Here is a 10,635-nt window from a genome sequence, read left to right as displayed (position 1 = left end):
GTTTATAATACTTTTCACACAAATAATACATAAAAAACAAATACGAAAAGTAAAGAAAACATTTTTAATCTTACAGTACAGTACCTTGAAAAGTACAGTAGTACAGTACAACAGCTGGAATACAGGGGCTGGCATCGAGTGAACAGGCAAGAAGAGTTACTGACTGGAGGAGGGAGAGGAGGTGGGAGATGGTAGAGCTGAAGGATCATCAGCAATAGGAGATGGAGGGCAAGCTGCAATTTCATTCACGCCTGACGTTGATGGCACAGGTTCTGGTTCCTTGCTGGATTCAATTCTATCTACCCTCTTGAAAAAACGATCCAGTGATGTCTGGGTAGCAGCTCTTTTTTTTTTTTTTTTTCTCGTCATAGATGACACAGTAGCACTGGATTGCATTCTGAATGGCTCCTGCAAACTTCGTGTACCATTCTACATTCGGGTCCTGTGCCTCAAAAACTAACAGTGTCTCCTCAAATAAAGAAAACCCACTTGCCATTTCCCACGTCGTGAATCTCTTCGGTTCTTCAGTTACTTCTTCTTCCTCTTGTCTCTCCTCATGCTTTCTCTGGGCCTCCAATTCCATCAGGTCTTCATTAGTAAGCCCCTCGTGTTGCGCAGCAAAGAGTTCAATGAAGTCGTCCTCTTGCGGAACAAGCTGCAGCTTCTCGCTGAGGGTCACTAAGTTGCTGAAGACTTCTATGGACTCTTCATCCAACTTCTCAAATCCATGAAAATCATGAACAAACTGTGGGCAAAGGTTCTTCCAAACCCCGTTCATGGTGACCGCCGTAACCTCACGCCAAACAAATTCAATGTTTTTTATGACCTTGTAGATGTTATAGTCCTTCCAAAATTGTCACAAAGTTGTTCCCGATTCGTCACTCACCTTTACTGCCTGACGAAAAGTGTGACGTAAATAATATTTCTTGAAAGTCGCTATAACTCCCTGGTCCATAGGTTGGATAAGCGACATGGTATTTGGTGGCAGATGCACTACTTTGACATTCATGGGGATGAAAGTCGTCCATGAATGGGGGGTGGCCTGGAGCACTGTCGAGCAGCAAAAGAATGTTGAATGGATGTCCTTCTCCAAGCAATATTTCTCTACCTCTGGGATAAAGTGGTGGAAAAACCAGTCCTGGAAAATGGCCTGTGTAACACAGGCTTTGGGGTTACTCTTCCATACAACAGGAAGAGAGCCCTTGGCTATGTTTTTAAGGGCTCTTGGGTTCTCTGAATGATAAACTAAGAGAGGCTTCAGGTTCACATCACCAGAGGCATTGTCACCAAACAACAGAGTTAGCCTATCCTTTGCTGCTTTATAACCTGGCATCAACTTTTCCTCCTTACTGATGCAACTTCGGTCTGACATCCCCTTCCAGTACAGTCCTGTCTCATCCACATTAAAAACCTACTCGGGTAAATATGTGCCTTCATCAATAATTTCTGGAAGTGTTTCAGGAAATTCCCAGGCAGCTACTGTATCTGCACTCGCTGCCTTGCCACTTACTTTTACGTTCTGAAGGTTGGCTCTAGCCTTGAAGCAATGAAACCAACCATGGCTGACATTAAAAGTTGCACCCTCTGATTCTTCACTGTGTTTCTTCTTCAAGTCTTCATAAAGGCTTTTAGCTTTCTCTTAAATCAGCATTAAGCTGAGTGGGACTTGACACTGATGCTGATCCTGTATCCACACACTGAGAAGTTTCTCCACCTCTTCCATCACTTTTCCACGCTTCCTCGATATTATTGTTGACATAATTGGCACAGCAGACTTCACATGCCCCATGATCTTGTCCTTGTTCTTTAGAATCGTGCCAATGGTTGAATGATTCATGTTATAAGAATAAGAGACGTCTACCATCTTTTTGCCTCACTCCACTCTCTCAATTATTTTCACTTTTGTTTCCATCTTTATCACTTGGCGCTTCTTAGCAGTACCAGCTACATCACCACTGCTTTTACTCTTGCTTCTGTACATCCTGGGCTTGAAATAAAAATACTATACTACCGTACTCTATACAATGCTGTACAGTAAAGTACACAAAGCACAACCACTTGTGTAGAGGATGCACGCATGTGACGATGTACGCCAGATGCGTGAACTAACTTACATGATTGGACATGGGAACACACGTTCGCCTCTTTGGAAGTTTGCAACTTGAAGGTTCGTATGTAGTGGACTTACTGTATTCAAGAGCACACCTGACCTAGCTCTAACATTACATCTGGGTTTTACATGAAAGGGTGGCAGCAATCCCTTTGGGAAAAACTTTATTCCTCACTTCATCACCTGAAGCATAACTGCTAGCTCAATGGGACCCTCAGTTCACAGAGGGTCCCCTAAGTGCCTGCCTGGTTTTCAAGCACACCAGCAATGTCCATGTTCAACCTCAGCATCAGCTATGCAGAATCAGAAGCAGGCATGGTCATTCTGCTCAATGGGCAGAACTCAAGGCAGTGCTCATAGTCCTGGCCAATACCTCCCCTGAAGAAACTTAGGACATTTTTACTGACTTTTGTGCTGTTGCCAACGGCCTAGCTGTCTTGTCTGCAAGACTGGCAAATTAAAGGCATTCTTCTTTGGAGCTGCAAACTGTGGAAACAAATTCAGCTGCCAATCAGACAACCTGGGTCTCCCATGGAGATGCCTGTGGTAAGGGCCCTTCTCTAATAAGACCAACTTAAATCAAGCTGTTGATCCAGCCTGTACTGCCCATACAACCACCATCGCTGCCTGGATCCATCCTTGCACCAGACGCAGCAACACATCCACCATCATGGATGGGGCACAAAGTAAAGAACTATATGTTTCTGATGCAGAAGCCACCACTACCTACCAGACTTGTGACACCTCCCAAAAGTTGAGCTGTTTGTCTTATAGTAAAGAGGCCACATTGCACAGGGCATTGCTCCCACCTACTCCTGGATGATTGACTACTCCAGACCTTTGACCCCTTCTTTGGACTATCGTTGGTGCCTCACTGCTCTGGGGCACATTTTCAAGTTACAGTGTTGCTGTTCTAGTCTGATCAGGAGACTCTGGCCACCACCATTGTGGCCCTTGTAACTAAGCCATGTCAAGTTTTTGGCTTTTCAGATCATCTACAGCCTGACAGTGATGCACCCTTCGTTGCAAAAGCCACTCAACCAGGGGCCAATAGTCAAGGTATCCAATGGCTGTGCCATACTCCCTACCACCTGCTGGCACCCTGTATTATTGAGCACTGGAATGGCCTCCTCAAAAATAAACACAAAAACTTCTGACTACTTCCCTCATCTCCTTTTGTCCACACACCTCAGTGAGGCAGTGTGGTCACTGAATGCAGCCATCCCCAGACAAGGATCATCTCCTCTCAGCCATTTCCTAGTTAATGATCAGGACAAAAAGCGTGGAGGAAGATTTGGGATTCTGACTATTCCTGGGCATGGTGCTTCTTTTTTCTCCCTAACAACAATCCCAGGCTAACCAAGGTGGTATAACCTCCAGGTGTCAGATTAGCAAAAGGGGGCCTAGGGGGTTCAAACTTAATTCTGGTTTAGCCACCTAGATTCTCTTGGTGGATTAACGTGATCCTGAATCATAAATGTAATGACCACTTGGTTGAATATACTGCTTACCAAGTCCCCCTACAGTGGCGCACACAGTCCAAGGTGGGATATATCAATAGAAGGGGTCTCTGTATATTTTGCTCCCCTCACACCTGGCCCCTCCAATTAAAAGGTCAGGGTATGAGTAGGGGAATACTGGGGAAAAGGTGAAGATATGGGTACTGGCGTGGGATACACTGCTTCCGTGGCTATGGAGGACTGGCGAGAAGACATCTTAGGTGCCAGCAGGTACAGGGAGGGGGGACGATTAGTGTTCTCTTTGTCCCCTAGATGCAGCAGTGCAGCCTAGCAACACCATCACCTCATTCACATGAGCCAAGTTTCAGCTGGCAATCTGATCCCTTCCCTCTAGGTTTGTCATCCTGTCCACATGCTATGGAAACAGGAAACCCATGTGGGCATGGCTGGTCTGAAACAATTTGGCTGTGCCCTTTGCCATCAGCGGCAGCTCTTGAACATGGAACCTCCCCCCTTCCCTGTGCTGGTAGTACAAACACATCATCCAGCCATCCAGCACAACCTTGTTTCAATCCAACTGGTACAAATGCACATAATTTTCCTGTCACCTGGGTGGCCTTGCTTCCTACATGGCAACTAAGCTTGCAACTATTTGGTGACACTGCCCATGTGGCTTAACCACATGGTGATGCAAATCAGATTTAACAAGAAATCTTAAACTGGAATGACACGTAACCTATTGGGGTGTGTGTTTGTATGTGGGCCATGGAATGTCTCTCCATCAGGGATGGGGAGTACTTTTGGGCCCATCTAATGCCTCCTATAATTATTGGCAATGACACCAAAGATCAGCAGATTAGTCTAAAATTCACTTGTGAGAATTTTAGTGGATAATAACCTGGGTTTAGACTATATCCTGGCTGTCTGAAATAAGACCTACTGATCCCCTTGGGATTTACAGATGACTGAATCTGGGACCCTGGGTGGCATGGTTGAAGCCAACACTTCAGGTTAGCCTCATCTTCCTTCTTGAAGTTCTATTGATAGTAGCCTTAATTAAATTCTGTATGAGACAGATTGAGCAGATTTGGTCTCAGCCTCTATTTGATCAGACTAAACAGTGTGGCAAATGGAGTGGCATATTCATGTGAATTGTCAAGTTCAGCCAAGAATGTGTAGGGCCAATTGTTGAAAGAATTTGGACACCACAGGCCCTGTGCATCACTGCACGTTTTTACGTGGCATGCCAAGAATATAAGGTCCTGACCACTCTGCCTGCACTATTTCTCAGGGTTGTGTGTGCATACAGCAACCTTAAGGAACAAAGTAATTTCTCTCTCCAGGACAAAGAGCTTGTTTATTGCCTTCTATAAAAGAGGTGGGTCCCCCATTCTCCTGTTGCTCAGATGCAACACAAACCCACTTGTATGCAGAGCACCCGCAGGGCTCCTTCACACTGCCCCTATGGGACTTGGGAGTGGGGGCAAGAGGAACTGATGCAAGCATGATGCTCTTGCTACTTGCTTTGCTTTGAGTAATAAAGTTCTCTGTCTCTGATCCAGGAATTTCATGTCTTCTGCCAGCAACCATGAAACAGTAACAGGTAAACCTATTAGCTTGAAAGTAGGGCAAAATCAAATTCCAAGTACTTACATGCCATGGGGTGAAAGAAAATAAACAATAACTGCTGGAAAGAGCCTTAGGAGAAAGGGTGTCCTAGGGTGTTGCTTTAGTCTGCTCAGGCTGCCATAAGAAAATACCAAAGACTGGGTGGCTTACAAAGAGATTTATTTTCTTACAGTGCTGGAGGCTGGGAAGTCCAAGATCAAGGCGCTAGCCAATTCAGGTTCTGGTGAGTGAAACCGAGCAGAAGCCTGCAGAACCTTCCCAGTGGCAGACCCCTCTGGGTCCCCCATTTCTTGTTTGTAAAAAAAAAAAAAAAGGCTTTAGTATCCTAGGCCTTGACCACATTCCAAAGAGCAGACTCAAGCAGTTACTAATTAGAGAAGTGAGGGAATACAGAGAATAAAGGAAAATCAGTCAAGCAAGAAAAGTAATAATATCTTAAACAATAGTTCAGCCATAAAATAGAGTCACAGGACCCCTAGTTCCTCCTCAAGGGGTAAAAATACAATCTGACACATATCTTTGAGTTGTTTTACAGAAATCAGGACCCCAATGGATAGAAAGTGCTGACCACAAACACAAAGACCTTAGACTGTTTGGAGCTAGAAGATTAATGATTAAGATTCCCAAAACACCACCCTGTTACCTCACCACCAACCAATAAGAAGACTGTCCGTGAGCTGATCATGCACCCCACAACCCTTAACCCTAATGTTGCCTTCAAAAACACTTCCCTAAAAAACATTGAGGAGTTTGGGTCTTTTGAGCATTAACTACCCATTCTCCTTGCTTGGCGCCCTGCAAATAAAGGCTGTACTTTCCATCACCACAATCCAATGTCAGTAGATTTGCTTTGCTGCACATCAGGAGAGCAAATCCAGGTTCGATGTGGTAACATGAGGACTCTCTTCCTGGCTTGCAGATGGTTGCCTTCTTGCTGTGTCCTCACATGGTGGAGAGAGCTCTGGTATCTCTTCCTCTTCTAATGGCACAGCCCTATCAAATCAGGGCACCATCCTTATGACCTCATTTAACCTTTATCACCTCCTCACAGGCCCTGTCTCCAAATACAGTCACATTGGAAGTTAGGGCTCCAACATATGAATTTCAAAGGGACATAAAGAGTCAGTCCATAACAGGTGTCATCCAGGTTTCAGTTAAGGCTAGAGATGAGAGAAACCTTTAAAATATATGTTGAGAATATGAGGAAGTTGGCTAATTAGGGAGAAGGGTTCTGAAGGGTGTGGCAGATGTTTTTTGGGGTGAAGAAATGGTGGCGGATGAGTCAGGCAGGGCCAAGGAGAAACAGAGTATTATGGGACTGAGTATGTAGCCTACCTAACTGTTCCTACCCAACTCCAGATCCTAAGGGAAGATTTAGGTTTGGGGGAGGGGTGGGGTGGGGCTTAAGCTTATACAATTGGAGGGTGGCCCTCTAAGAAGAAAAATACAACATTACAAATACACAATTATATATAAGCATGGGAACACATTGCAAGGAGTTTGTGAAGGGCCTTGGAAAGGGCCTGTGTGGATGAGCTTAAGCCTCCTGGAGAATCAGCCTCTGCCAGGTCTTCTCCCCACTTCACCCAGGACAAGGTGAACAATGGCCCCCTCCAACCTACCCACTCCATTCCCCTGACCCCTACCCACCCTGCTCCACTTCAGGGGTGATGGCTTCCTTTCTTGTTGACCCCACAGCAATCAGAAAAGAAATTTGACCTTCCCCATGCCAAGTTATATATATATATATATAATTAAATCATGCACTAAATATAGCTGTTCACATTGTTCCACGAAGAAACAAAATGGCTAGGGCCATCCCAGAAGGCTTCCTGGTGGGTATGTTCCAGCTCTTAGCCTTCCTCCCTGCTGACTGAAGCTTACACAATTGGGGGTGGGGGCTGATGCTGTCATTTCAGACTTTCTGCCACTGCCTGTGGGTAGCTAAGGGGCAGCCCTCCAGGGATACTGCTGGTGCTGTCACAGATTTAGGTTAGAAACCTGCAGGTCCTGGACCCTCTCTGAAACCTGGAGGATGAACAAAGGGTCAGCCCTGTGCAGATCTTGCTCCACAAGGGAAATGGTTCCTTTCCTCTTCCTCAGCAGGGACTGAGATTGAGATTGGTTGTCTTTGAGATGGTTTGTGATTGGAAGGGGTGTGAACAACTTGGAATATTGAGGGGACACATAGCCTGTGCTCCAGCCCAGAGACTGAAGATGGGAGTACAACTCTCCTGACAAAAGTGTCCACCATTGTGGCTCCCATTGAGTTATTATATAAAATTTAATAACTCAGCCTCGATGCGGGGAATGGGATGGATCCTAAGGTCAAATAACACCTGTAGTGCAAGTTTTCCTGAAGCAGTTGAAAAGACCTCAGGAGGCAAAAGGGAGGAAGGCTAAGAGCTGGGGCATGCCCATCAGGAAGCCTTCTGGGATGGCCCTAGCCATTTCTGTTTCTTCACAGAACTATGCGAACAGCCATATTTAGTGCATGCTTTAATTGTTAAATTCTTCCTATATTTTAATTCCCATCAGGGAAGTTGACATGAAGTGGATCCGAGTGCTGGTTTAACACTTTGGGGCCTCCAGGGGGCTCTATGGCCCAACACACAGTCTGGTCAAGGGCACTTCTGCCTAATGTGCCACTTTGGATTTGTTTTCTACGGTGCTGCACCCCCCTTTGGTGGGGGGGGGAGAGAGAGAGAGAGAGAGAGAGAGAGAGAGAGAGAGAGAGAGAGAGAGAGTTCTGTTGATTTTTTAAATATTGTTTTAAGGCCCAGGCCTACAGGAAAAATTCCATGCTCCTCAGCATGGCATCCTAGGCACAAGCATGATGCTCCAGGTGCTAGAAGCTTCTACCTTGAAGCAAGTGCTGCAAACCCACTCATTCAGCTCTGCCAGTCGTTACAGATGCTGATCCTTCTGCCCAAGACCGCTTTCTCCCCTCTTAGGCTCAGGCCCTTCCTCTGTGCTGGTCCCAGTATTTGCACCTGCATCTTTATCAGACCAGGTCACTCTGGAGTGACACTGAGTGTTTACACATCTCCCACCACCACACTGTGGTAGCCATAAAGACACAGCCTGTGTTTTAGGCTTTGCTTATTCTCTAGCACCAGGCACATGACAAGAACCCTTCCTGTGGTATGAGCACAAATGTCCATGATGGAGAAGGATGAGGTCAGAGGCTCTGGACTGGTGGCTTGGGGTGAGCCTCTGCCTGGGCCAGAAAGGATTGGCGTTCTCTGTGGCCTTGGACCCAGCATCCTCTATCTGTCACTACCACCCCTCCAGCTCTCTGTGAACACAGCTACGGGAGGCCCCCAAATCCCTGTCTCATGAAGCTACAACGGTTTGAGAGGAGAACTTTGTCAAAGGAACTAAGATAAAAAATACAAAATAAAAACACACAAGGAGTTCCAAGAAACAGACTTCCTGGATCTAAAGCAGAGATACTTACCTCTGACTCCAAAAGCTGACTCAGAATTTGCCCTGCTGGGCCCAGTTGGTATTCTCATCACCCAGGGCCTTGCCCATTGGTTCAGCGGCTCTAACCCAGAAGACCTTCTCAGGGGCTGCAGGCCCTGGGAAGCCTCAAACACCATCCTGGTTGGTTTCTTTCTAGTCCATGTGGTTAATACAAGATAGAAACCCACACAAGTCAGGAGCCCATCTCTGGGTTGAGTGACTCCCCTTTCTGCCCAGGTTAATTCTGAGCACCTATCCCCCAAATCTACCTTAGGAAGAGGCTTCTAGAACCATGAAGACTTGCAACACCAAAGCCATTCAATCATCGTGAAAAGAATGTGGACCCCGTTGCCTCCCAGAGAAGAAAGGTGTTGTAAAAGTGAGGGCACTACAGCTGGAGGGCACAGCCAGAGTAGAGGCACGGAGTTGAGAGTGTGGGACCTGTGTCTGCATTTGGAAAACAGTAGATCTTCTGTGTCAGGCAAGCAAGGGACTCACACAGCAAGGGAATGGAGGGAAAGCTGGCAAGAACGTTTGGATCAGGCATCAGAGGGCCTAGAATGTCCCCAAACTAAGTCCCTAAATGTCTACTTGGGGAGCCAAGAGAGACACTTGGAAGTTTCTAAGCAGGTGATGGCTTGCTTTTTAAAACTGGCAGGAGGATGGAGGGTGGTTGCGGGTAGACAGGTGGGGGCAAGAAGATAGCTAAGGAGGCTGTCCTCAGACTGGGGCAGATTCCTCTTCCAAGCCAGGGTGGAGTCCAGTGGAGGGCAAGTAAATTCATTGTTAAAGATATTCACTGTGGGCCCTGGGGTAGAGAGAAGGACAAGGAGGGAGAATCCTTGAGACTTGACAAAGAGGTGGCTATTGGGCAGGCAAGGAAAGTATCAGAGATGAACTCCTAGGCCCCAGACCTGGTGGGCATCAGGAGGAGGTGTCATGGACAGACACAGGGGAGCCAGGAGGAAGAGCTGGTTTGTGGGGAATGGGCATGAACGTGGCTGGGCATGTGGAGATGAAGCAACCCCAGCCCCGGCTCAGGGGCAGAGCTACTTGGGAGAGGGCCGCTCCCTGGAAGCAGGTGCTCCCCTCCTCCCCAAGGGTCAAGGACAGCTCTGTCCTCACCATTGGATGTTCAGGACTGACAGAAGCAGATGGAGGCCCACACTAGGACATCATTTTCCCAAAGATGTCCCCTGAGACTGTGGAAAAGCCTGAGTTCTCTAAGAGAAGAAAAGGAGAAGGGAGCAGGACACAGCAAGCTGGGGCGCACCCAGGGGTAAGAGGAGAGACGGTGTGCTCTGGTCATCAGGATGGCCTTCCCAGGTGTGTGGAGGAGGCAGGTGCGCCGAGCCCAGTGCTGCACGGGGCTCAGAGGGCCTGAGGCCGAGAGAGAGGAACAAACAGCGGCAGAACTGGAAGGGAGCCAGACCAACAGGGCTTCAAGAGTGGCTTGCTGGGGCCTGGCAAGGCAGCCTTGGCGGAGTGCACCTGTGAACTTTCTCAGAAACAGGAATGGCACAAGTAGGAGGAGGAGGAGGCGGGGACAAAGGGAGGGTTCTTTTAAGAATGGGGAGGTCTGAGCAGAGGAAAGGAGTGTCAACACACGAACAGATTGCATGGGACAACATCAGGAGGTGCAGAAGAAGGGACTGAGCAAAGAGGTCCCTGAGCCCACATGCTTCTCTGGGTGCAGGGGGAAAAAAGAATGGGTGAGAAGACTGAGAAAGGAGGAAAAACATGGACGGCTGAGAAGGCCAGCAGGATTCTGCCAAGATTCCCTGTAATCTCTCCAGTAAATAAGAGGTAGGCGTCTGTTGGAAATTTTAGAGAGCCAGAGGTAGGTTTGAAGGTTGGAGAGAGGGGTGGAGCAAGTATGTAACAGCCTTGGGGGGTTTCTCTAGAGCATTGCTTCTCAAATGTAATGTGCATGCAAATCACATGGAATCATGGTACAAGGTCGGCTCT

Source organism: Tursiops truncatus, chromosome 15, assembly GCF_011762595.2.
Source record: "Tursiops truncatus isolate mTurTru1 chromosome 15, mTurTru1.mat.Y, whole genome shotgun sequence".
Lineage (NCBI taxonomy): Eukaryota > Metazoa > Chordata > Mammalia > Artiodactyla > Delphinidae > Tursiops > Tursiops truncatus.
Note: the sequence above shows the minus strand (reverse complement) of the source record.